Source organism: Hemiscyllium ocellatum, chromosome 1 (assembly GCF_020745735.1).
Source record: "Hemiscyllium ocellatum isolate sHemOce1 chromosome 1, sHemOce1.pat.X.cur, whole genome shotgun sequence".
In the NCBI taxonomy this organism is placed as follows: domain Eukaryota; kingdom Metazoa; phylum Chordata; class Chondrichthyes; order Orectolobiformes; family Hemiscylliidae; genus Hemiscyllium; species Hemiscyllium ocellatum.
Genome location: NC_083401.1, coordinates 37,108,467 through 37,135,075, shown reverse-complemented (window position 1 = coordinate 37,135,075; position 26,609 = coordinate 37,108,467). Strand labels below are relative to the sequence as shown.

General features: G+C 42.7%; 1 long non-coding RNA gene across 2 annotated transcripts in view; it reads left to right on the top strand.

Moving 5' to 3' along the window:
* The first annotated feature begins 14,785 nt into the window (after window positions 1–14,785).
* Window positions 14,786–26,609, top strand: part of LOC132829195 (uncharacterized) — a 70,765-nt gene continuing 58,941 nt past the window's right edge. For both annotated transcript variants that reach the window (XR_009646233.1, XR_009646223.1), the window contains exon 1: window positions 14,786–14,877. This is a non-coding gene — a long non-coding RNA (uncharacterized LOC132829195). The remainder of the gene's footprint in view (window positions 14,878–26,609) is intronic.

Genomic DNA, 26,609 nt, shown 5'->3' with positions numbered 1-26,609 from the left:
TGAATTGTTTAAGGATCTACCACCATTCTTGACTTGCAGAACTTAGATCTGATCTGTTGGTTGTGGGATCGCTTAGCTCTGTCTATTACTTGCTATTTATGATATTTGGCATGCAAGTAGTCCTGTTTGGTGGTTGCAACAGATTGACACCTCCCTTTTCAGGTACGCCTGGTGCTGCTCCTGGCGTCCCTTCCTGCACACTGTATTGAAGCAGAATTGATGTTAATGGTTGAGTGGGGAATATGCTGGGCTATGAGACTGCAGATTTTGTTGGAATATGATTCTGCTGTTGAGGGCCCATAGTGTTATGCCTAGTCTTGAGTTGCTAGAGCTGGTCGATGGCTGTTCCATTTAACACAGTTGTAGTGTCACACCAGGATGGAGGGTGTCCTCAATGTGAAGGAGAGACTCTACATCACGGTGTGGTGGTCACGCTTACCAATACTGATATGGACAGATGCATCAGCAGCTGGCAGATTGGTAAGGAAAAGATAAGTATATTTTTCCCTAGAGTGTGGAGCTATGTTATTCCCGATTAGTACCCTCACCACCTGCCGCGGACTTGTTTTTTGTTTTCTAATTTGTCCTTGCCTTTCCAAATACATGCACCACCAACATCAGACTCACGAGTCTATAGTTCCCCGACTTGTCCTTTCTTAAAACAGTGGCACCACGTTAGCCAACCGCCAGTCTTCCGGCACCTCACCTGTGACATTTCTTCAAAAGGAGTGTACATCTTTGGAATTCCCCACATTGGATGGAAATAAATATATTGAAGGCTGCAACATAGAATCAAGGGATAGCGAGGGCAGATGAAAAGTGGAGTTGAACCTGAAGATTGGCCGTGATCATATTGAATGGTGACCAGGTTGAAGGAGACCACTTCTCTCCCTTTTGCCCCTGTTCCAGGATGGCAGACACCACGTCAGAAGCAAAGTGGGATAGCCAATGGCGCAGAGTGGGCATGGAGTGAAATGGGGACAGCAACAGCCTGGAGTGCAGATGGCTACAGGATGGAAACCCTTATGGAACTGTAATGTCTATCTTTTTAGGTTTATTTCATAGAATCCCTACATTGTGGAAACAGGCCATATGGCCCAACAAATCCATACCAACCCTCCGAAGAGTAATCCACCTAGACCCATTCCCCTACGTTATTATGCAACATTTTCCATGACTAATGTACATAACTTATACATCCCTGAACACTATGGGCAATTTAGCATGGCCAACCCACTTAACCTGTACAGCTTTGGACTGTGGGAGGAAACCCACGCAGACATGGGGAAAATGTGCAAACTATACACAGTCACCCGAAGCTGGAATCGTACCTCGGTCCATGATACTGTGAGACATCAGTGCTAACCACTGAGCCCCCATGGCACCCTTACGCACGCAACATTACATGTATACATAGTGCAGTTTAACTTTTTTTCTTTATTTTCTGTTTTTTTTGTACCTAGGTACTTAAGATGGCACCATGTGTAGGTGCCGTACACCTTTCACTGTATCCTGTTCTTTTGTAACTTGAGTACATGTGACAATAAACCCCAAAGCAACACTTTGTTCTTATAAACCATGAACCCACAGGAATGTGAGAGCAGCAAACAAAAGGCCATACAGTTACTCAAACCACTTGATCATTCCGCATAATCATGACTGATCTTGGATCGTTACTCCACTTTCCTGCTTGCATCTCATATCCCTTTATTTCATTAGAAGCCAAAAACAAGTTCATCTCCAGTTCCTCCATCAGGTTTCTATTGAAATTATTCCTGCATGGGATATAAACATCACTGACCATATTGATCTGTATTTCTCATTCTGAAATATTTTTGACCAGGTTATGGTGACTTCCTGCAAGTTTACTATTTATTTTAATGCAAGGCATTGAATTAAGTGGATTCCAACGCCCCCTGTTGGAATAATAAGAATGTGACTGTTGCAAATATCTTCAGGTGAGAATATGATTTTTTACGCTTTGATGCTAGAGATTGTAGTATTTCTACCTGTTGATATGTTACAGCAGTCCTTCCCAAACTCTTTATCATGACTGAGAGTTGCCTATAGCCACAGGTATGTGGGAGCAGAGAGAGGAAAGCTGATTCATTGACGGGCCTTTTAAATAAAAGAGGGAAAAGTGAGGTCTGCAGATGCTGGAGATCAGAGCTGAAAAAGTGTTTCTGGAAAAGCGCAGCAGGTCTACTGCGCTTTTCCAGCAACTACATCTACTATAAACTGACTGACTCCCACAGCTACCTAGACTACACCTCCTCCCACCCTGCCCCCTGTAAAAACGCCATCCCATATTCCCAATTCCTTTGTCTCCGCCGCATCTGCTCCCAGGAGGACCAGTTCCAATACCATACAGCCCAGATGGCCTCCTTCTTCAAGGACCACAGATTCCCCCCAGACGTGATCGACGATGCCCTCCACCGCATCTCCTCCACTTCCCACTCCTCTGCCCTTGAGCCCCGCCCCTCCAACCGCCACCAGGACAGAACCCCACTGGTTCTCACCTAGCACCCCACCAACCTCCATATACAGCGTATCATCTGCTGTCATTTCCGCCACCTCCAAACGGACCCCACCACCATGGATATATTTCCCTCCCCTCCCCTATCAGCGTTCCGAAAAGACCACTCCCTCCGTGACTCCCTCGTCAGGTCCACACCCCCCACCAACCCAACCTCCACTCCCAGCACCTTCCCCTGCAACCGCAAGAAATGCAAAACTTGCACCCACACCTCCCCCCTCACTTCTCTCCAAGGCCCCAAGGGATCCTTCCATATCCGCCACAAATTCACCTGCACCTCCACACACATCATCTATTGCATCCGCTGCACCCGATGTGGCCTCCTCTATATTGGGGAGACGGGCCGCCTACTTGCAGAACGTTTCAGAGAACACCTCTGGGACACCCGGACCAACCACCCCGTGGCTCAACACTTTAACTCCCCCTCCCACTCCACCAAGGACATGCAGGTCCTTGGACTCCTCCATAGCCAGACCATAACAACACGATGGTTGGGGGAAGAGCGCCTCATCTTCCGCCTGGGAACCCTCCAACCACAAGGGATGAACTCAGATTTCTCCAGTTTCCTCATTTCCCCTCCCCCCACCTTGTCTCAGTCGAATCCTTCGAACTCAGCACCACCTTCCTAACCTGCAATCTTCTTCCTGACCTCTCCGCCCCCACCCCACTCCGGCCTGTCACCCTCACCTTGACCTCCTTCCACCTATCACATTTCCATCGCCCCTCCCCCAAATCCCTCCTCCCTACCTTTTATCTTAGCCTGCTGGACACACTTTCCTCATTCCTGATGAAGGGCTTATGCCCGAAACATCAAATTTCCTGTTCCTTGGATGCTGCCTGACCTGCTGCGCTTTTCCAGCAACACATTTTCAGCTTTTAAATAAAAGGCATGTTTTAGGACAGAATTCAGGCTGACAGGGTCACATGCAATTATAAAGGAGTCTCACACTTGCCCAGAATTCCACAGTAATTATTGCTGCATAGGATTCCAGCCTGAGTGCATTGGAGCAGGTAAGCTTCACAGTTCACAATTTGGGAAGGCGAAAGTAAGAACTGCAGATGCTGGAGATCAGAGTCAAGATTAGAGTGGTGCTGAAAAATCGCAGCAGGTCAGGCAGCATCAGAGGAGCACTGTAGTATTTGACATTTCCATCTTAGGTAAAAAAAAGACTCTGACTATCCACCCTGTTTGTGTCTCTCATAGTTTTATAGATTTCTATCAGATTACCCCTCAGGCTCTGACACTCTAGTGAAAATAATCCAGGTTTGTTCACATCTCCTTATACATAATACACTCCAGTCCAGAAAATATCCTGGTAATCCTCTACTACACCATCTCCAAACTCTCTACAAACTTCCTACATTGAGGCAACCAGAATTGTGCAAAGCACTCCAAATTGCCAACTTTTACATGCAATGCCCCAACTGATGAAGGCAGGTATGCTGTACACCTTCTACCCTTTCTCCACATCTCTCTCTCTATTTATTAATAATTGAAGTCCTCCAGCATCTCAACTCACTACAGAAAGTCACTTCGTCTCTTTTTAATAAGGCTGACATGCATCTCATCCAGACTTGTAGCTTTATCCAATATTTGCACTGTTCAACCTGCTACCAGCCCCTGCTTCTCTCTGTTAATGTCACAGTCACCTGTGCCAGCCTCTTCCATCGAGAGATCAATATATTCATTGAGGGCTGTGCCTACAGCACACAAACAAACCTATATTGTCCTCAAACACTACCTTTTCCCCTAAGTATTGTCATGATCTTTATAAATATTTTTTTAAAATGCCCTTTAGGATTTTCATTATTCTACCCACCAATGATTTCTGATGCAGTCTGAATTTTCCCAATTTCTTTTTTTAAAGTTTCCATTGCACTTTTAAACTCCTCCAAGGATTCTGCCATATTGAGTACTCTGTGGTTGCTGTTAGCTTTCCTTTCTTTCTTAATCCTACCTCTATATCCCTTGACAACCAGATTCTCCAAACTTTGCGCCATTCTTTGTTTTTACAGGAACGCACTCCTGCTCCTTCCTCCTCAAATGCCTCCCACTGGTCTTACATAGTTCTTTCTGCAAGTAGCTGCTCTGATTGTGTTGCATAATATTGTTGAGTGAAAAGCTTTGTCTTGTGAGCAATACAGGCAGATCATAGAGTTAAGTAGCATAGATAAGTAAATAACAGGTAAACAGCGGCAAAAACAAAAAACACAGTTACAGGCGAATGTTAAGAGTTTGTGAGTCCATTCAGTATTCTAACAACAGCAGGGTAGAAACTGTCGTGAAACCGGCTGGTGTATGTGTTCAGGCTTCTGTACCTTCTCCCCGATGGTAGAGGTTGTAGAAAAGCATTGCCGGGGGCGGGGATGGATCTTTGAGAATGCCGGCAGCCTTTCCTTGACAGCGGCCTGGTAGATGGATTCTATAGATGGGAGGTTGTCCTTTGTGATTGGCTGGACCGAGTTCACCATTCTCTGTAACTGTCTCCGATTTTGATACTGATATATTCAACAGAACGCGCTCTGGCACACCTATAGAAGTTGGCAAGGGTATTCGCTGTCATGCCAAATTTCCTCAGCTGCCTGAGGAAGAAGAGACATTGTTGGGCCTTTGTAACCAGTGCGTCCACATGAAGAGTCCAAGACAGCTTGTTGTTGAAGACCAGTCCCAGGAACTTAACACTCTCCACTTGTTCCATCTCTGTGCTGTTAATGTTTAGCAGGGCATGAGTAACATTCTGCCAAGAGTCAGAGGGACAGAAAGGAACCTCAGACCAGCGTTTTAAGCTTAACCAAGAATATTACGAGACCATGAACGCAGAACTGGCTGAAATAAACTGGCAGTTGGGGTCACAGGATAGGCCAGTAGAGATGGGAGTGGTAGACATTGAAGGAATACTCTGAAAAGTTATAGTGCATTGTGTAAGACTTACAGAATGCAGGACACATCATCAGTGGCTAAAAGTAATGAGGTTAAAGGTAATATTTAACAAAGTAAATGCATTTTATGCTACAGATGAATGGCAGGTCAGAAGACTGCATTCTGTCCAAAGCACAGCAAAGAGTGACTAAAACATTAATAAGGTGAGAGAAATTTCAGCTTGAGACTAAACTAGCTTGAAAGACTAAAGACAAGGTTTCTACAGAAAAGAACAAGTGTAAGCCAATTCAGCAAAAGTCCTTTCGAGAGTCTCTGGGCAACTCAAATGGAAAATAAGGAAATAACAGAGAAATTGAATAGGGATTTTGCATTTGCCCTTATTGTTAAGGGTACTAATAACATTCCAGAAACAACTGTGGATTGGGATTAAAGAGCAAATTAGAACAATTATAATCACCAGGTAAAGGATACTGAGAAATATATTAGACTTGAAATCTGACACCATCACCAGCCACTTATAAAGTTTATATCAGGTTGGGAAAAATTGAACTGTGACTCTCCTATTCAAGAAAGGAGGGTGTCAGAAAGCAGGAAATTAAAGGCCGGTAAGCTTTTTTGTTATAATTCCAGGGCATTTTGAAATCAAGATGTGGTATTAGATCTCTTCAAGGATATTACTGTGGATAAACCCCTGGGGCCCGATGGTACCTAACCCAGGTTATTGAAAGGACATTGCTGGTGTCTTGACCAAGATCTTTGTATCCTCACTAGCCACTGGAAGGCTATTGAAGAAAATTCTTAGAATTTGGAAAAGCATGACCTACTCAGGGACGGTCAGCATGGCTTTGTGCAGGGCATGTCTTATTAACTTGATTGAATTTTTTGAGAAGGTGATGAAGGTGATCAATGAGGGAAGAACAGTGAATGTTGTCTACATGGATTTTAGTAAGGCTTTTGACAAGGTCCCTCATGATAGGCTCATCCAGAAGATTAAGATACATGGTGCCATGGCTGCGTGGATTCAAAATCAACTTGCCCATATAAGGCAGAAGGTAATGGTGGAAAGGTGTTTTTCTGGCTGGAGGTTCATGACTAGTGGTGTTCCGCAGGGATCCCTACTGGGACCTCTGCTGTTTATGAAATATTGTTACAATACAGCAGTGAACCCATAAAATCTCATCTCTCCTCAGAATCTGTTAAAGTATGAGTGACAGACAACTCCCAAATTCTACTATTTAAAGAAAATATCAAGTTATTCTTTAACTCTAAAAGTTAACATTAAACAACAACTATTCACAATTCTCAGCTCCCCTTTCTCTTAACTACTTATTTCCCACCTCCAACTCTATAACAATATGATGTTCCAATAAGACACTTATAAAATTACATCAACTTAATTTTAAAATCATACAGTGGCTGTCATCTTTGGTATTTGTCTTTTTCTGGCTGAAGATCTCCCTGGGTCATCATCTTTCTTCTTACTGTGAAGATGTTTCATATGAAAAGGTACCTTTGATAGAGAGTGTTTCAATGTCTTGGGTCTCTCTCTCGATGGTAGTTGTTGTCTGATTTTCAAAACGTCTGCCATTTTTATATCCCCAACACCAGATCATCTCATTGGTTTGATGTTGGCAAAACAACAAATTCAAACTTGATTGGGTTTTAGCATCCTGGGGCATAATTTAAACTGGTTCAATTCAAATCGTTGTTAAAATAGCAACCAACTCAGGTATCTATTTCACAGCCAATTGTTACATATTGTCAATTTTCCAGTACACTCTGAGACTGCTCTTGTAAGCTCTCAGTTCAGAAAAGCATTCATTCCCTCTTAAAGATACAGTATATGCCTTCAACTTCATAACAATATATAAATAACTTAGATGAAAATGTAGATGGGTGGGTTATTAAGTTTGCAGATGATAAAAAGATTGGTGAATATGTGGGTAGCGTAAAAGGTTGTCAAAGGATACAATGGGATATAGATCAATTGCAGAAATGGGCATGGAAATGGCAGATGGAGTTTAATCTGGGCAAGTATGAGGTTCTATAGTTTGGGAAGTATTAAGGAAAAGTATATAGTTAATGGCAGAACTCTGAACAGCATTGATATCCAGAAGGATCTTGGGGTTCAAGTCCATTGCTTCCTGAAAGTAGCCATGCAAACAGATATGGTGGTAAAGGAGGCATATGGCATACTTGCATTTATTGGTTGTGGTAACCGGACTCGAAACTTTAACTCTGCTTCCTCTTCACAGATGCTGCCAGACCTGCTGAGCTTTTCTAGCAATGTCTGTTTTTGTTTATTGGGTGGGGGATTGAGTACAAGAGTCAGGATGCCATGTTGCAGTTTTATAAGACTTTGGCTAGGCCAGATTAAAGAGTATTGCAATCAGAATTGAATGCCACATTACAGGAAGTGGAACTTTGGTGAGTGTACAGAAGAGGTTTATCAGAATGCAGCCTGGATTAGAGAGTACGCACTCTCAGGGGAAGCTAGAAAACTTCAAGTTGTGTTCTCTTGAGCAGTGGAGGCTGTGGGAAAACTTGATAGAAATCTATAAAATTATGACATACAGAGATAGGTTGAGATCTTTTTCCCAGAGTTGATGTCTAACACAAGGGGGCATGCATCTAAAGTGAGAAGAGGAAAGTTCAAAGGAGATGTGAGGAGCAAGTTACTTTTTAAAGAGTGGTAGGAGTCTGGAACTTGCTGCCAGGGCGGTAGGATACGATAAGAGCATTTAAGGTACTTTTAGATGAACACATGAATATGCAATGCATGGAGGGATATAGACCAAGGGCAGACAGAGGGATTAGTTTCATTTGGCTTCATACTCAGCACAATATCATGGGCCAAAAGGCCCATTTTTGTACTGTATTGTTTTTTGTTATAAATCACTAAACTTTGTAGATTGGGGGGTGGGGGGTGGGGGGGGAAGGGGGAGGAGAAGAGTCGCTGGTTTGGGCAGCACTTATTGCCCTTGAGAAGGTGGTGGCGAGCTGCCTTCTTGAACCGCTGCAGGTAGACCCACTATGCCTGCAGTGGGGGCCAGAATTCCAGGATTTTGACAGTGAAGGAATGGCAATATATTTCCAAGTCAGGGAGCCTCCTGTGAAACCAAGGGAAATCATGTTTGACAAATTTATTCAAGTTACATAGAACATAGAAAAGTATAGCACAGAACAGGCCCTATGGCCCATGATGTTGTGCCGAGGATCAATCATAGTGTAAAATAAAATAACCTAACTTACGCACCCCTCAATTCATGTTTCCATGTGCATGCCCAGCAGTCACTTAAATGTCCCTAATAACTCTGCTTCCACCACCACCGCTGGCAATGCATTCCATACATTCACAACTCTCTGTGAAAAAAACCTACCTCTGACGTCTCCTCGATACCTTCCTCCTAATATCTTAAAACTGTGAGCTCTCGTGTCAGTCAGTCCTGCCCTGGGAAAAAGTCTCTGGCTATTGACTCTATCCATGCCTCTCATTACCTTGTACACCTTGATCAGGTCTCCTCTCTTCCTCCTTCTCTCCAGAGAGAAAAGTCCAAGCCTATTCAATCTTTCTTCATAAGGCAAGCCCTCCAGTCCAGGCAGCATCCTGGTAATCCTTCTTTGTGCTCTCTCTAAAGCTTCTGTATCCTTCCTATAGTAGGGTGACTAGAACTAGATACAATACTCCAAGTGTGGTCTCACCAGGGACCAGTAGAACTGTAGCAAAACCTCACAGCTTTTAAAGTTGATCCCTCTGTTAAAGAAAGCCAAAACACCATTATTCCTGATGAAGGGCTTTTGCCCAAAACGTCGATTTCGCTGCTCCTTGGATGCTCTTCCAGAATCTGGTTTCCAGCATCTGCAGCCATTGTTTTTACCTGCTTTCTTAACAACCCTATCCACTGGGTGGCAACTTTAAAGGATCTATGTACTTGCACACAAAGGTCCCTCTGTTCCTCCACATTGCCAAGAATCCTGTCTTTAATCCTATATTCTGCATTCATGCTCAATCTTCCAAAATGTATCACTTTGCATTCATCCAGGTTGAACTCCATCTGCCATTTCTCAGCCCAGCTCTGTATCCTGTCTATATTGCGCTGCAGCCCGCATTAGCCCTCAATACTATCGACGACACCTCCAACCTTTGGGTCATCAGCAAATTTATTAACCGACCCCTCTACCTCCTCATCCAAGTTATTTATAAAAACTACAAAGAGCAGAGGCCCAAGAACAGAGCCCTGCGGGACCCCACTCAACACTGACCTCCAGGCAGAATACTTTCCATCGACAACCACTCTCTGCCTTCTGTCAGTCAACCAATTCTGAATCCAGATAGCCAAATCTCCCGTATCCAATACTTCCTGACTTTATGAATGAGGCTACCATGGGGAACCTTATCAAATGCCTTGCTGAAGTCCATATACACCACATCTAGTGCTCCTCAAAGAACTCAATAAGATTAGTTAGGCATGACCTGCCCCTCAAGAAGCCACACTGACTGCCTTTAATCAAGCTACGCTTTGCCAAATACTCATAAATCCTATCCCTCAGAATTCTTTCCAAAAACTTGCTGACCACAGACGTAAGACCCTATTACCTTTCCTGAAAAGAGGAAAACATTCGCCTCCCTACCAATCTACCGGTACAACTCCCATGGAGAGTGAGGAAGCAAAAATCTTCGCCAGCGGCTTAGCAACCTCCTTTCTCGCTTCCCAGAGCATCTTAGGATAAATCTGGTCTGGCCTGGGGACTTATCAATCTTAATATGTTTGCCAAAATTTCCAGTGCATCAACTTCATCAATCTTGATCTGTTCAAGCCTGCATCCAGGCTCCTCAAAGTTCTCATTCACAACAAGGTCCCTTTCCTCAGTGAAAACTGAAGCAAAAAACTCATTTAGGGGCTTCTTCTATCTGCTCAGACTCCACACACAAGTTCCCCACCCTATCCTTGTTTGGCCCGAACTTCTACCTGATCATTCTCTTATTCCTCACCTATGTGTAAATTGCCTTTGGGTTCTCCCTAATCCTTCCTGCCAAGCCTTGCTCGTACCCCCTCCTGGCTCTCCTCAGTGCATTTCTGAGCTCCTTTCTAGCAAGCCTGTAATCCTCAAAAGCTGTGCTAGATCCTTGTTTCCTCCACCTTATGTAAGCTGCTTTCTTCCTTTTGATGAGAAGCTCCTCTGTTCTTGTCACCCAAGGCTCCTTAATGTTACCCCTTCTTACCTGTCTCAGAGTGACAAATTCGTGCATCACTCGCAACAACTGCTCCTTAAATAGTCTCCACATGTCTGCTGTGCCCTTTTTGTGGAACAGTTGCTCCCAGTCTGTACTTGCCAACTCCAGTCTGATAACTTCATAATTTCCTTTTCCCCAATTAAAGTTCTTCCCTTGGTAACTGCTCCTTTCCCTCTCCAAGGCTATGGTAAAAGTGAGGCAATTGTGATCACTGTCAACGTGTTCTCCCACCGCGAGATCTGACACCTGTCCTGGCTCATTGCCGAGCACCAAATTCAAAAATGGCCTCTCCCCTCGTTGGCTTGTCTACATACTGAGGAAAGAAACCCTCCTGAACACACCTGACACAAACGGCTCCATCCAAACCATCTGCACTAAGGAGGTTCCAGTCGATATTGGGAAAGTTGAACTCACCCATCACAACAACTTTGCTACATCTACATTTTTCCAAAATCTGCCAACCGATGAGTTCTTCCGTCTCCCTGCGGCTATTACGGGGGTCTGAGAAAACACCCAATGAGGTGTCTGCTCCCTTGTTGTTCCTAATTTGCACCCATACTGACTCAGTAGACAAACCTTCGTTTCTGTAGCTGTGATGCACTCTCTGATTAACAATGCTACACCCCCTCCTCTTTTTCTACCTTCTCTATTCTTTTTAAACATTCTAAACCCTGGGACATCTAGAACCATTCGTGCCCCAGTGAAACCCACATCTCCGTTATGGCCACAACATCATAGTCCCAAGTACTGACTCATGCGCTAAGGTCATCACTCTTATTTCTGACACTCCTTGCATTAAAGCAGACACACTTTAACCAATCTCTTTGTTTCACCATGTAAAAAAAACCTTCCCGATAGATTCACTACATCCTGTTACTGCCACTACAACTGACCCCCTCTCAGATATGTAGCTCCGGTTCCCACCCCCCTGCCAAACTAGCTTAAACCCTCCCAAACCACACAAACAAATCTCCCACCCAGGACATTTGTACCCCTCCAGTTCAGGTGCAACCCTTCCTTCATGTACAGGTCCCACCTTCACTAGAGGGTATCCCAATGGTCTAGGTAACTGAAGCCCTCCCTCCTGCACCAGCCTCACAGCCATGTGTGAAGCTGCATTTGCTGACTGTTCCTCACCTCACTACCTTATGGCACCGGTAGCAAACCTGAGATCACTAATCTACTCGTCCTCCTCTTCAGCTTCCAACCTAGCTCTCTGTAGTCACTTTTCAGATCCTCAATCCCTTTCCTGGCTATATCATTGGTGCCAATATGTACCACGATTTCTGGTTGCTCACCCTTCCCCTTCAGAATCCTGTCAACCCAATCGGCGACATTCCAGACCCTGGCACTGGGGAGGCAACATACGTTACAGGAGTCCCGTTCCTGACCACAAAATCTCCTATCAATCCGTCTAACAATTCAGTCCCCCATCACAAGTGCTTTTCTATTCTCTTCCCCTTCCCTTCTGAGCCATAGAGCCAGGCACCTGACAACTATGGATTTCCCCTGGTAGGCCGCTCCCACCAGCAATATACAAAACACTATACTTATATGCTGAGGGGAACGGCCACAGGGGATCCCTGCTCTATCTGTTGGTTCCCCTTCCTCCCCTGACTGTAACCCAGCTGTCTTTATCCTGTGTCTGAGCAGTGACCACCCCCCTGTACATCCTCTTAATTTCTCCCTCAGCCTCCCAAATGATCCACAGTTCCAGTTCCCTAACTCGGTTTTCAAGAAGCTGGAGTTGGATGCACTTCCCGCAGGTGTGGTCAGCAGAGTCATGTGTCGTGTCTCTCACCTGCCACATTCTGCAGGAGGAACATGCAACAAGTCATTTGAGGAAAACAAACAGTGTGGATATAGGAGAACCTTTGGATGTGTTGCATTTAGATTGCCAGAAGATATCTGACAATATACCAGGCAAAGGTTACCACTGGGAAAAAAAAAATCAGCTCATACTGTTGGGGCTAACATATTGAAAGAGACCTTTCAGGAATCATGAGTCAGGGAGGGTCCCAGAGGACTAGAAAATGGCTAATGTAACACTCCTATTTAAGGAAGGAGACAGACAGCAGACTGCAAACTATAGGCCGGTCAGCCTGATCTCAGTCATTGATAAGATTTGAGAGTCCATTCTTAATCGTGAAATTGGGAAATACTTGGAAGTGCATGGTAAAATATGGGGGATTCAGCACAGCTTCATCAAGTGGAGGTCACACCTGACAAATCTGTTAGAATTTTGAGCGGTGGTAATGCATAAGTTAGACAAGGGAGAGCCAGTAGATGGAATCTACTTGGATTTCCAGAAAGCCTTTGACAAGGTGCCACTCTGGAGGCTGCTAAATAAGAACCTATGCTGTTAGGGACAAGATACTGGCATGGATGGAGAATTGGCTGACTGGCAGAAGGCAGAGAGTAGGAATGAAGGAGTCTTTTCATGATGGCAGCCTGTGACTAGTGGAGTTCTGCAGGGGTCAGTGTTGGGACCACAGTCATTCACATTATATATTAACAATCTGGCCAAAGGAATTAAGGGTATTGTTGATAAGTTTGTAGGTGATACAAAAGTAGGTGGAGAGTCAGGTAGTGTTGGGGATACGGGGAGGCTGCAGAAGAATTTGGATGGGCTAGGAGTGTGTTCAATGAAATAGCAATTGGAATATAATGGGAGAAAATGTGAGGTTGTGCGCTTTGGTAGGAAGGAAAGACGCATAGATGATTTTCCAAATAGGAAAAGGCTTCAGAAATCTGAAGCATAAAGGGACTTGGGAGAATACAAGAGAAGGGATGTACTGCTAAGGCTGTATGAGAATCTAATCAGACTACATTTGCAATACTGAAAGTAGTTTTGGGCTCCCATACCTAAGGATGGATGTGCTAGCATTGGAGGGGGTGCAGAGGGATGTAACAAGAATGATCTCAGGGATGAAGGGCATATGAGGAGCAGTTGAGGACTCTGGGTCTGTACTTGATAGAGTTTAGAAGGATGAGGGGGTGGAAATTGCATTGAAACTTACAGGATACAGAGAGGCCTGGGTAGAGTGAACACGGAGAACATGTTTCCACTAGCAGGAGAAACTAGGACTCTAGGGCACAGCCTCTAAGTGAAGGCCCTTTCAGAACGGAGTTGTGGAGGAATTTCTTCAACCAGAGGATAGTAAAAGGGTAGGAGTTGATTGCTGCAGTGGGCTGTGGAGACTAAGCCATTGAGAGTATTTAAGAAAAGAGATATATAGGTTATTAATTGTTAAGGGAATCAGGGGTTACAGGGAGAAGGCAGGAGAATGGGTTTGAGAAACATATCATTCCTCATTCCGGACAAAGGACTTTTTGCCCGAAACGTTGATTTTCCTGTCCTCGGATACTGCCTGACCTGCTGTGCTTTCCCAATCTAATCTCGACTTGAGAAACATATCAGCCATGATCAAATGGTGGAGCAGACTCATTGGGCCAAATGACCTAATTCTGCTTCTCAATCTTATGAAAATGAGAAGAGTGGTTCCTCAGAGTGCCATTAGTCTGTGGAACTCTTCACATTTTAAAAAAAAATTAAAAACAGACATTGCCAGATTGTTGATAAACACATCAACTGGTTTCAGGGACCAACAGAAAAGTGGAGTCGAGGCCACATCAAATGAGTCATGCTTTATTGAATGTGAAAGCCAACCTGTAGGTCCAAATGTCCTCTCTTTTCTTGAATCAGGATGTTTCTATGGTGGAACCTTGTTCTATTTTGAGATCTGGGCACGAATAGCAACTGCCTGGCCCCAATCAGCTTACAGAACATAAAACTCACTCAGTGGCACACGAAGTGGGCTTTGAGGATCACGACCTTTGGCTCGGGGTTTTTGGGCGACCAACCAATTGGCTGTCTTGCAACTGCAAAAATGAACACGAGCATTTAAATTTGGCTATTTCATTAGCTTTAATACCACAGGCTATAGTTTAATTTTTAAAAAAAAGACTATTTCTTGAAGATTCAAATTTCTTCTAAAGTTTTAGTATTTGCTCATGATGATTATAGCAGACTTTTTTTTGACACAGACTACAATTCCCAGCATACCTAATATTGAGTGTAAGGAGCTGGGGCTATTCAATCTAACTTCCTCTTCCTATATTAGAGCTGGCCTTGAATTATAGGATGCTTTGCATTCAGGAGCACAGAGGTGTTTGTTTTGGAGACATTTCTGTCACGAGGTTCATCAAGTTTTCCGTAAGCAGGTAATTTATTTTCTCTTTTATCTACTGCACCTGAATCGGTAACAGATGTTTTCTTATTCCCTTTGTTTAGCATATTGTGTGGCCTGTTTCCTTCTGGCTGATCTGAAGCCCTGCAAACTTGAAAAATGACAATGTTTTAATTGGAATCATAGCAGATTCTGCAAAGTGCCATATCAGGGACAATTTACAGAATTTCAAATGTCAAAGATAATGTATAGATCTTACACATATAATCTGGAACAGGAGTCAGATGGCTGTGACTTGGCAGAATTGAAATTATCCCTGCATCAGCTATTTTTAATCAGAAAATAGGATCCTCTTTGGGAACACACTTCAGCTATTGATTAGATTGCCTTTTTAGTAAATGTAAAACGTTTACTTATGTCCAGTTCAAATCAGATCTGGGGAAAGTGAGGTATTAAACATTCTCCCCCTAACCTAGCACCTGCTTTTAGACAACATGTGGATTAACCATGAATATATTTCCATAAGTCGCTGAACACCTATATCATGCAGGGAACCTGTAGGGTCACAGTGCCATCCTGGCTAGGATCAGTAAATGTAGCACAGTTCACAGCAGGGTCTGATTGACTAAGTTCTGGATCAGTGGTGCTGGAAGAGCACAGCAGTTCAGGCAGCGTCCGGGAGCTAAGTATTGCTTTGAGCATGGATTTATATCCCAAATGCCTTTTTAGATAGGAATGGGGGTCATCATTCAGCCATTTATTTGGCTTTTAAATTAGATCATCCACTTAGCCACTGTAAATATGCAATAGCATATAAGCCCAGCCAACCTTTTCAATTGAATTTTTTTAAAAAATTATTTATTTTTGTGGGATGTGGGTGTCGCTGGCTGGCCAGCAGTTATTGCCCCTGTCTCTAGTTGCCCTGGAGATGGTGGTGGTGAGCTGCCTTCTCAAATCGCTACAGTCCACCTGCTGAGAGTTGACCCACAATGCCATTAGGGAGGGAATTCCAGGACTGTGACCCAGCGACAGTGAAGGAACGGCGATTATATTTCCAAGTGAGGATGGTGAGTAGCTTAGAGCGGAACATGCAGGTGGTAGTGTTCCCATATCTCTGCTGTCCTTGTCCTTCGAGATGGAAATGATTGTGGGTTTAGAAGGTGAGCTTTGCCTCAGTTTCATCTCAAGGAGGATAAAAGGACGTACAGGGAAGGGCAGATTGTTGAGTAATCAGATCAGTCATGATCTTAATAAATAGAGTAGCAAGCTTGAGGGGCTGAGTGGCCTATTCTCGTTTCTAATTCATACATTTATAACACAGGAAATAGAAGTTGGCCAATCAGCCTCTCAAGCCGACTCCACCATTCAATGAGATCTCAGCTGATCTCCTACCTCAATGCTATTTTCCTGCACCAGTCTCATATCCTTTGATATTTTTAACATCTAGGAATCTAATCGATGTTGATCTTGAACATAAATGACTCCACAACTGCTGGGAATAGAGAGTTGTGAAGATTCAGCATCATCCAAATGAAGAACTTCCCTCTCATTTTAGTGCTAAATGAGCTACCCCTTCTTCTGAGACTGAAGCCCTGGTCCTGGTCCGCTCGAGCTCGGGTGGAGAGAAAGACATTTCTGCAACTACCCAATCAAATCTGTATAACTCTGTGTGGGCCAAGAATATTACTTGTCATGCTTTAGAACTACTGCACATCTAGACACTGTCTCCTTAATCTCTCCTTAAAGAACAATCATGTCAGCCCAGGAATTAAAATGCTAAACATTGGTTGCACTCCCTCAAATGGAAAGTATATCCTTCCTTGAGTAAGGAGGCAAAAACTGCCCAAATGATCTCCTCCTTCAAGGACCGCAATTTCCCCTCCCACGTGGTCAACAATTCCCTCCAGTGCATCTCTTCCACTTTCAGCACGTCCGTCCTTGAACCCTATCCCTCCAACCTGAACAAGGATAGAACTTCCCTGGTCCTCACCTTCCACCCCACCAACCTCCATATACAACACATCATCCTCTGCTATTTCTGCCACCTACAGTCAGCCACTACCACCACTGACATATTTCCCTCCTCACATCCTATCAGCATTCCGCAGAGACTGTTCCCTCTGTAACTCCCTCATTAGGTCCATGCTCCCCATCAACTCTCCTTTCACTCCTGGCACGTTACCTTGCCAATGCAAGAGATGTAAAAGCTGCACCCACACCTCTCCCCTCACCTCCATCCATAGCCCCTAAGGATACTTCCACATCCAGCACAGATTTTCCTGCACATCCAAACACCTCATCTACTATGTTTGTTACTCTTGATGTGGTCTTCTGTACACTGGGGAGATAGGACGCCAATTTGTGGAATGGTTCAGAGAACATCTCCAGGACACGTGCACCCAACAACCCCACCGGCCTGTGGCCGACCACTTTAACTCTTCCTCCCACACTGTCAAAGACATTCAAATCCTGGCCTCGGCCACTGTCAAATCCATGCCACTCAACAACTGGAGGAAGAATGCCTTATCTTCCACCTTGGAACCCTCCAACCACATGACATCAATGTCAATTTTAACAGTTCCTCATTTTCCCTCCCACCCCACCTTATCGCACATCTAACCCTCCAACTTGGCACCGCCCTCTTGAACTTTCGCACATGTCCAATTTCCTTCCCACCTATCTGTTCCGACCTATCACTATCAGCCCCCATCTTCATCTACCTATTGCTTTCCAAGATACCTTCTTTCCCAGCCTTAACCCCTCCCAATTATCTCTCAGCCCTCTTGGGCACCCCCCCATATTCGTGATGAAAATCTTGTATCCAAGACATTGATTCTCCTGCTCCTCGGATGCTGCCTGACCTGCTGTGCTTTTCTAGCGCCACGCCTTTTGACTCTGCTCATTAGCATCTGCAGTCCTCCCTTTCTCCAAAAACCAGGAAAATTTCACAAACTCTCTTTCCAGCTGCAGAAGGTGTCTTTATTCCTGGACTCAAATCTTTCTGCAGTAGAGGACAATATACATTTGCCTTTTGGACTCTTGCTCACTCACTCAGTCCGTTAAACCGCCTTGGAGCCTTTTGCTATCCAGTGCACAACATACATTTTCACATAGTTTTGTGCCATTAGCTGACTTAGAAATATTACAACTGGTCCCCATGTTCAAATCATTGATGTAGACTATGAATTCTGGGAGTCAAGCACTGATCCTTGCATTATCCTACTAATCTCAGCCGGCAAAACTTTCTGCTATGTTTTGTATCTCAATCCATTCCCTGTGTATTACCTGTTCCGCAGCACCGCTAATCTAACGCAATTTAATTTTGTTCACAAATGTGTGGGATATGATCAAAATCCTTTTGAAAATCCAAATTGACCACATCCACTGAATCTCTCCACCATCCCCCTGCCCATTTATTGTGATGATTTCTATTTCATAAGTCTGTGCTGTCTCTGTTTAGTCCTACCTTTTTTTTTAAAAGACTGCCCAGTTTTCACGTCCTTATTTCACAGAAATCAAACTGGGTCACTGTGGTGCAAGTCCCAATCCAAACCACTGGATCACCTGTTCCTAGAGGTAGTGCTTTATGATAGTTCTGTCTCTTCCATTCCAGATTTTCTCTCCTTTATTCTTTCACAGAATGTTGGTCACTTCTAAATGCTCTTGATCTGAATGTTTCAGGAGGCAGTTAAGAGTCAAGCACACTGATGTATGTTTGGAGTCAAATGTAGACAGGTCAGGTAAGGTCGGCAGATTCAAGATTAGAGTGGTGCTGGAAAAGCACAGCAGGTCAGGCAGCATCCGACGAGCAGGAAAATTGACGTTTCGGGCATAAACCCTTCATCAGGAATTCTGCCTGACCTGCTGTGCTTTTCCAGCACCACTCTAATCTTGACACTAATCTCCAACTACTTCTGAAAAGATAGACAATCTGCCAATCGTAAGGACACTAGTAAACCAGTTGGGGTTTTACAACAACCAATGGTAGCTGTCATGATCATCATTACTGAAACTAGCTTTATTTTCTAGATTTATTAACTAAATTTAATTTCACCAGCTGCATTGGAGCATTGGTGATGGAAAGCTCCTGACTTGCTTGGATGGGTGCAGCTCCAACAACACTCAAGCAGCTTGACACTATGCAGAACAAAGCAGCCCACTTGACCAGCACCATATCTACTATCAACGATCAGTGCAACAGTGTGTACTATCTATAAGATACACTGCAGCAACTCATCAAGGTTCCTCCGAAGTCACTTTCCAAACCCCCAACCACGATCATCTAGAAGGACCAACGTAGCAGATGCATGGGTATACCACCTCCATTCCAAGGTGTCCTGTGAGCTGGGACCACCTCCTGGAACTCCTTTCCTCAGAATATCGTAGGTGCAGCCATCCTAATGGACTGCCACAGCTCATGAACGTTGTCCATCATTACCTTCTCCACAGCAATAAATACTGACTTGGCAAGATTAGATTAGATTAGACTTACAGTGTGGAAACAGGCCCTTCGGCCCAACAAGTCCACACCGACCCGCCGAAGCGAAACCCACCCATACCCCTACATTACCCCTTACCTAACACTACGGGCAATTTAGCATGGCCAGTTCACCTGACCCGCACATCTTTGGACTGTGGGAGGAAACCAGAGCACCCGGAGGAAACCCACGCAGACACGGGGAGAACGTGCAAACTCCACACAGTCAGTCGCCTGAGTCGGGAATTGAACCCAGGTCTTCAGGCGCTGTGAGGCAGCAGTGCTAACCACTGTGCCACCGTCCACGAATGAGTTAAAAATACAGTAATCACTTCTGACTTAGTAGTATCTTGACATTATTATTCTTGTCTCCCACAGGTAATCTGTTGAGACATGTTATGACACGTTTCTGGAGCAGGTAGCACACTACCACTGTCACAAGAGTTCCCAACACAGTCTTCCATAAATTGGGTAGACAGAGAAAAAACATCCACATCCTTAAACATCCCAGTTAGATTCCTCCATAAAATGTTGCATGTTCAAGGGAATACAAGCAGAATTTAGGCTTTCTGTCATCTGTATTTAACCTCAGTATCGTTGTGGTGAATCTGCACTGTTCTCTGACTAGACTAAGTTATCTTTCTGGAGGTGCAGAGTCCAAAAGTGAATATAGCAAATGGGGTATAACTAAAGCTTTATTCAACAATAATAAAGCTTCCATCAAGTATGTATTCCTGTTCCCCTCAGGGACATCCCATCAGCTCTTATAATTATTTTTTGCACCTGATCTTTTGCGTTTTGTAATTTCTGTTCTTGGGCCCCTAAATTTCCCTGTTCTTGTAATTTTAACAATAGTCCGATATTACTCTGGGACTAAAGTGGATGAGTTCACACTTTCCTACACTGAAAATCATTTGCTACAGATTTTCACACTCAATCTATCAAATATGCAGAAAGTAACCCTCCTTCAAGTCACTGACAGTTGCCTAACCTTTTGGAGTGAAGACTTGCTTGAATCTGGTGGAAGGATCCTGACATCGAAAGTATATATTAGGTTTGAATCATGTAAGTAAAGCAGAATAAAGATCGGGATAGATGAGATTCGCAAAAACAGGGATAAGACTTAAACATTAGTTTTGCACAAGATTTAAGAACAAGTAATTAACTTCTGAAGGAATGACATTCCATTCTTGTAAGATTAGTTTTTAGGATCCAGCAATCATCTGTTAAAAAGTTCATACATTTCTATGTGGACATGTATTAGGACTGACCTTTTCTGATTTTTTTTAAGAAGTGGTTAACTACTGGACAGATACATCAAGTTCGTAACATTGATATAAATGCATTAGGAAGTGTATCAAGAAAGACTGCTGCAGGGCAACCTGTGTAGCAATGGATACCTCTGAATTAGAAATTTAACCGAAATTTAACTTGGTTCTGGTGTTTGTTCCCAATACGTGGATACCTTGAATTTAGGTGGCTAGGACAGACTATTCACTCATTACAATGTAAAAATGTTATTAACCAAAGCATCGGATAGTTCAAAGTTTAAGAGATGCACAGGCTTTAGAATTCTAGCCTGGAATGCTTGTGTTTAACTTGATTTTAGCTGGAGTGAGAAATAGTTTGAGGAGAGGGAGAGATCTGGTACAACATCAGAATATACAAGGTGGTTAAAAGGGATAATGACAACACTGAAGAAAACAAGAACCTGGGTGAGAAGGTCACTACCAGGGGCCAAAAGAATAATGGTTATATATTTGCAACATCAGGCTATTTCTGAATAAGCATGTTAAAAACCATGCATAAGAATGTTGAGGATTCATATATAGAATGAACTACCAGAGGAAGTGGTAGATACAAATACAGTTACAACATCTAAAAGACATAAAGACAGGTACATGAATAGGAAAGGTATGGAGGGACATGGTCTAAATTCAGGCAAATGGAACCAGTTTATTTTGGGAATCCGGGTTGGCATAGTCAAGTTGGACTGAAGGGCCTGTTTCCATGCTGTGTGCTTCAAATCCCTACATATCCTCAATCCTCTACATCTCTGTAATATCACCCAGCCCCACAATTGTCTGTCTTTCTGTCCTCCTCCAATTCTGGCCTTGGAGACATCCCCAGCTTTCATTGCTTCTTCATTTCTTTGGCCATAAACTGGAATCCTTTCCAAAAACTTAGCACCTCTCCATCCCTTTCTTTGACCAGGTTTAGTGTCACTAATATAGCTTGTTTGGTAATACTGCTGTGAAACATTGCCAGATTATATTAATGGCACCACTCAAATAGAAACTCTCTCTCATATTTTGAGGTTGTGAACTCAACCATATGCAGGTTTGACAAACCATACTTTACAAAAAGCAGGCTAAGATTGTTGACATGTGATTTTGTTGTAAATGTTAGAGTTTTTAGGGGGCTTGGCCCATATCTGCATTGTTTTATCAATCAGATTTTAATTGGAATTTTGGTGTGCATGGTTGCAAGGTCAAACTGTAGCAGATCTTGCATCCCAAAATGTCACCTCCAAATCTAGTGCAGCAACAAAAATGCTTTGCCTCACCCAAAACGGAGTAATTTCTTTGTACTTAACTTTGTACTTTCTTCTGGTGTTGCATCAGATCATGAATACAAAGGAAATATAGCTCGTGCTCTAATCCAGTGTTGTACCTCATTGGAAACACCACTCATATTATTTCATATTTTCAGTATGCTTACACAACTCACCCTATTGACCTCAGCGGTGAACTAGTCCTGAGCAATTAGTGCTATGGGGAATTCCTAATGCTGAAAAGAGGTACTTGTCTGATGGATTAGGCATTTTCCTGGCATTGAGTATTTGTTTGCTTCATAATATTTGAATGACTGTATTGACATATTGGGATTTTTTTTGAGCCAAACCATTTTGCCTGTCTACTGCCAGCTCAAGAGAAGAGGAACGAGAAGAAATTTCAGAAAAAAACTGGGTCAGCTCAAAAATATAGTCAGTGCATTGATTTAATGAATCGATTGCTATGTTGCTGTTTTAAAGGAGCTGAAGCAGTAAAGTGCACATTCAAACTAAAATTAGTTAATTTTTAGCAAATTACAATGATTTTATTAAATGAAATGTTCAACTTTAACCCATCTTTCTCTTTCAGATGTTAATTAACCTGTTGTGTTTCTGTTTGTAGTCACCTTGCTTCATTTGATGTCCTTGCTCCTAACAGAACATATTGCTGGAATAATGTGAGAATAAAAAGCAGGGAATAATGGTATTAAGTAAAACAGTAAACTTGTGCTGTGACATGGCCTCCAAGATATAGCAACCAGAGCACACTGTGTTCTATGATGAAGGCACCCCAACCTGAGGCTGTTCCCCTTTCCCCCAGCAGAATGCCCTGAAACTGCCCAGCAATAACCTTTACCTAATATCAGAGAGACAACAAAACATTTGGGAATCACATCTTGAGGTTCCAGGACTATTCATCCACTCTGTTACCTCTTGAATCTCTATAAAAACTGCATCATCCTCTTGTGACGTAAGTTACTCTATTCCCACTTTCTTTTGTCCTGTATGAAGTCAAATCTCCCACAGTGCTGGGTGCTCGATCCTGGGTGCATTCCTTCAGGGAGCTATTGCCCTCCCTTGTATTCAATGAGTGGGATACTTGCTCTTCCTGTGTATTACCACCTCACACACTCACACTTGCCGGCTCTCATCTCCTTTAGCTGTGCTGGGAGTGGTATCTGGAGGAATATAGACTTGAGGAACCTGTGATCCAGTGACTCCAGCTCAAGCAACTGACAGCATTTCCTGTTCATAGATATCCAGGAAATCCTGGAGTTTCTGCCTCAAACAGAATTCTCTTGCAACAGAACTATGCTAGTTCTGGTAATCAACTCCCTAATCTCCAAATTACTAAGATGCTGGCGAAAAAAAAAGTTGGCATGGAACTCAGTTTTAAGACAGGAGCTACAAAACCAATAATGTTGACTAAAAGCATTGAAATTGAAACCTATCGACAAGAATTCTCATCAAGTGAATCAATAGAAAAATACACCATTACACAATAAATGAAAATCTGCCCACCATACCAACAAATTCACTTTCTCTATACCTAAGGTCAGTTTAAACTCTGACTTTCCCTCTTAGACTTTCCCTCTTTCCCTCTGCTGTCACTTACCCATTGTTACTTTTCTTTTGAATATTACCACTGATTTCTCTCAGGTCCTTTCTCCTCTTTTGAACTTAAAGAAAGCATTGCACCAATAAGCGTAACTCCTGCCTGGTTCAAAGGTTTATACACATGCTCAAAGTAATTAACAAGGGCTTTAACAGCAGGAAAACTTGTGATTTTACTGACATATATGACAGTATACTATGTAGAAAAATGCAACAAAATCTTTACCTCAAATTGAACAATTATTTTTTCTATATTCTTTCATGAGAAATGGGCATTTCCATTAATGCTTTTGAATTGAATGATTTGTCTTCCATTTCAGAATGAACAAAATTATTGTGTGCCTGAAGTCACATATAGGCCAGATCACACATGGATGGCAGATCTCCTTACCCAAAGGGCATCTGTGGGCCAGATGTGGGTTTTCTCCCCTCTGACAATCAATGGTAGCTGTCATGGTTGCCGATACTGAGACCAGTTTAATACTGCAGATTTATGAATGGAATGTAGATTTCTCCAACTGCTTTGGTGAGATTTGAACCTGTGTCCGTGGAGCATTAACCTGGGGCACTGGATTACTTGCCCAGTGACATTACAACTATGTTCTGTCATCACCATTCTATTTGTATAGCACAATGTCAAAAATTACATAGCATTATATATTTTTTAAAAAGTATAATATAGTTACGTAGCTACAAAAGAATAAGGGTCAAATTATCAAACTTTTGGCCAAAGAAGCAAGTTTTAAGAAATACCTTCAACAGCAGGAGAGGTGTTGGAATGATAGTTCAAAGTTTGGAGCTTTAGCAACTTAGATTAAGCCACCAACTGTTGTGGAATTAAAATCAGTGATAAGAGGCTAAAACAAGAGGCCAGGTGCAGATGAGGGTAGATATCTTGAAGGGTTGAGGGCTGAAGGTGGTTTGAAATTGGGGCATGGGTGAGGCCATTGGCAAGCCTTGAAGATGAGAATAAAAATTTTAAATCTGACATATTGTTCATTGCGGAATCAACATAGTTCAGAACGGGGCTGATGGGAGCATTAATAGGTTCAAGTTGCATGTGGGCAGAGACTTTTGGATGACTTCGAGTTTTCCCAGGGAAGAACGCAAGGGACCAGTCAGGAGTACATTGAACTAGAGGCAAACAAAAACATGAAACTGAGAGATAATAAAGTTTGTGCTATTAAGAGAAAGTTTTTCAACAGTGATCAATGTGCAGAATGCTAGCACTTCAACAATCAAGAAGATACCCGAGAATCATCGAGGTATATAAAGTTTGGGTTGGTAGGGACATCAGTGTGGAGTTTCTAGCATTAAGCCACTAGGATTAAGAATGATGTCTCTTTGTTTTGCATCTCCAACTCAACCCTGAAATTCAGCTCTTTGCGGGTTATGCAGTCACCCTGGAATCAATTGACTAGAAACTAGATCAGACACAATATTTCACTTACATGCTCACTTTACCACCTGAACCATTGGATGAGCTCAACTAAACACACGGTGATGTGAAGTCACTAATTTACTAGGATACAGCACTTTAAAAAAGAAACCTTTTTTTAAACTTTACAGATTATTGCAACTCTGCTGTAGAATTAGGATACACTGTCTAGCATTGAAAAGCCTTGGAGACTGGAATTGGGAACAGGAAGTGAGCAAATAACCTGGATTACTGACAGACAATTACCCCAAACTTCTTGTAATATGTGAATCCATATAAAAATCAAATTAGGTCATCCATTTTTGAAACTTGGGTTTAATTGTCATAATAGTGTTTTTCTGTGCTAGGTACCATTTTCAAAGATACATAGACTGAATTCTGAAAGAGACTTGTGTTCACAGGCAATGCTTTTACATTTCGAACAAAATTAACATTAAGCTCTCAAATTGTGAAAATTGTCCAGTCTTTTAGCTGAGGACTGAAAACCTTGTGTGGGAAAAATAAGAACTGAGGAATTAATATACAAGTTTTTTTTGACATAGTGGTAGTTTCAGATAGAGTTAAATCTTTAATCACAACTATCTTTCGTGCATTTCATGGCAAAAAACTGTTGAGCTCCTCATCAAAATCTGTTACGTTTTTGTAAATTCTTCATCCATGTCTGTAATCTGTTAAAGAAAAGAATGGATTTAGGACAGTCAAAAGTAATTAATTAGCTGTAGAATAGCTCAAGTTCAGGAACATAGCAAATGACATTATATTGGATTAAAGTTCAAATGCTGGATATCTGAAAGGAAAACAAAGTGCTGGAGAAATACTGCAGCTCCAGCAGCGTCTTGCTGTTTTGTTGTATGGGACTAGACACTCTTTCTTTCTTCACTGATGTTGCCAGATCGGCTCAGTTTCTCTAACATTTCTGTTTTTCTTATGTTGCATAAAGCTCTCCTTTCACCCAGTATTTACACTGATGTTCCTGAAAAAGTTTTGTTATTTTATGTTGTTCTCAGCCCTAGAGGTATTCAAGAAGTCATTTGATGAAAACTTGTGTAGAAATAGTGAGTACAGACATAGGGAAAAGGCAGGAAATTGGCACAGGGAATAAAAATCGCTGTAGGTAAATTGGGCCAAGTGGCCTTCTCCTGTGCCCCAACAATTCTGTGATTCCTCAACTTTTCTTTGGAAGCGTTTTGTTTTTACTTTCTCAGCTTAGATTTAAGGATGTCCCCATCTTGTTTCTTTCCTAAACTATACTTCTTAATGCTTTCTTTTCTGCCTTAATAACGTGCACAACTTTGACAATAAGCCCACACTAGCTTCACGTTTTTACACTATTGCCATGTCAGAGATGAATTTATTTTTCATCTTTAAATTGTTCTTTTGAAACTATTCCACTTGCTTTCCAATTTTTAAATACATATCCTTCAGTTCAAAGGTACAATAAATTTTGTGGCTGCTGGTAATACAAAACAAAAATAGAAAATGCTGGAAAAGCTCAGCAGGCATTTTCTTTTTTATTTCATGCATTAGCTTCTTTATTTTTTTTAGATTAGATTACTTACAGTGTGGAAACAGGCCCTTCGGCCCACCAAGTCCACACTGACCCGCCAAAGCGCACCCACCCAGACCCATTCCCCTACGTTTGCTCCTGCACCTAACACTACGGGCAATTTCACCTAACCTGTA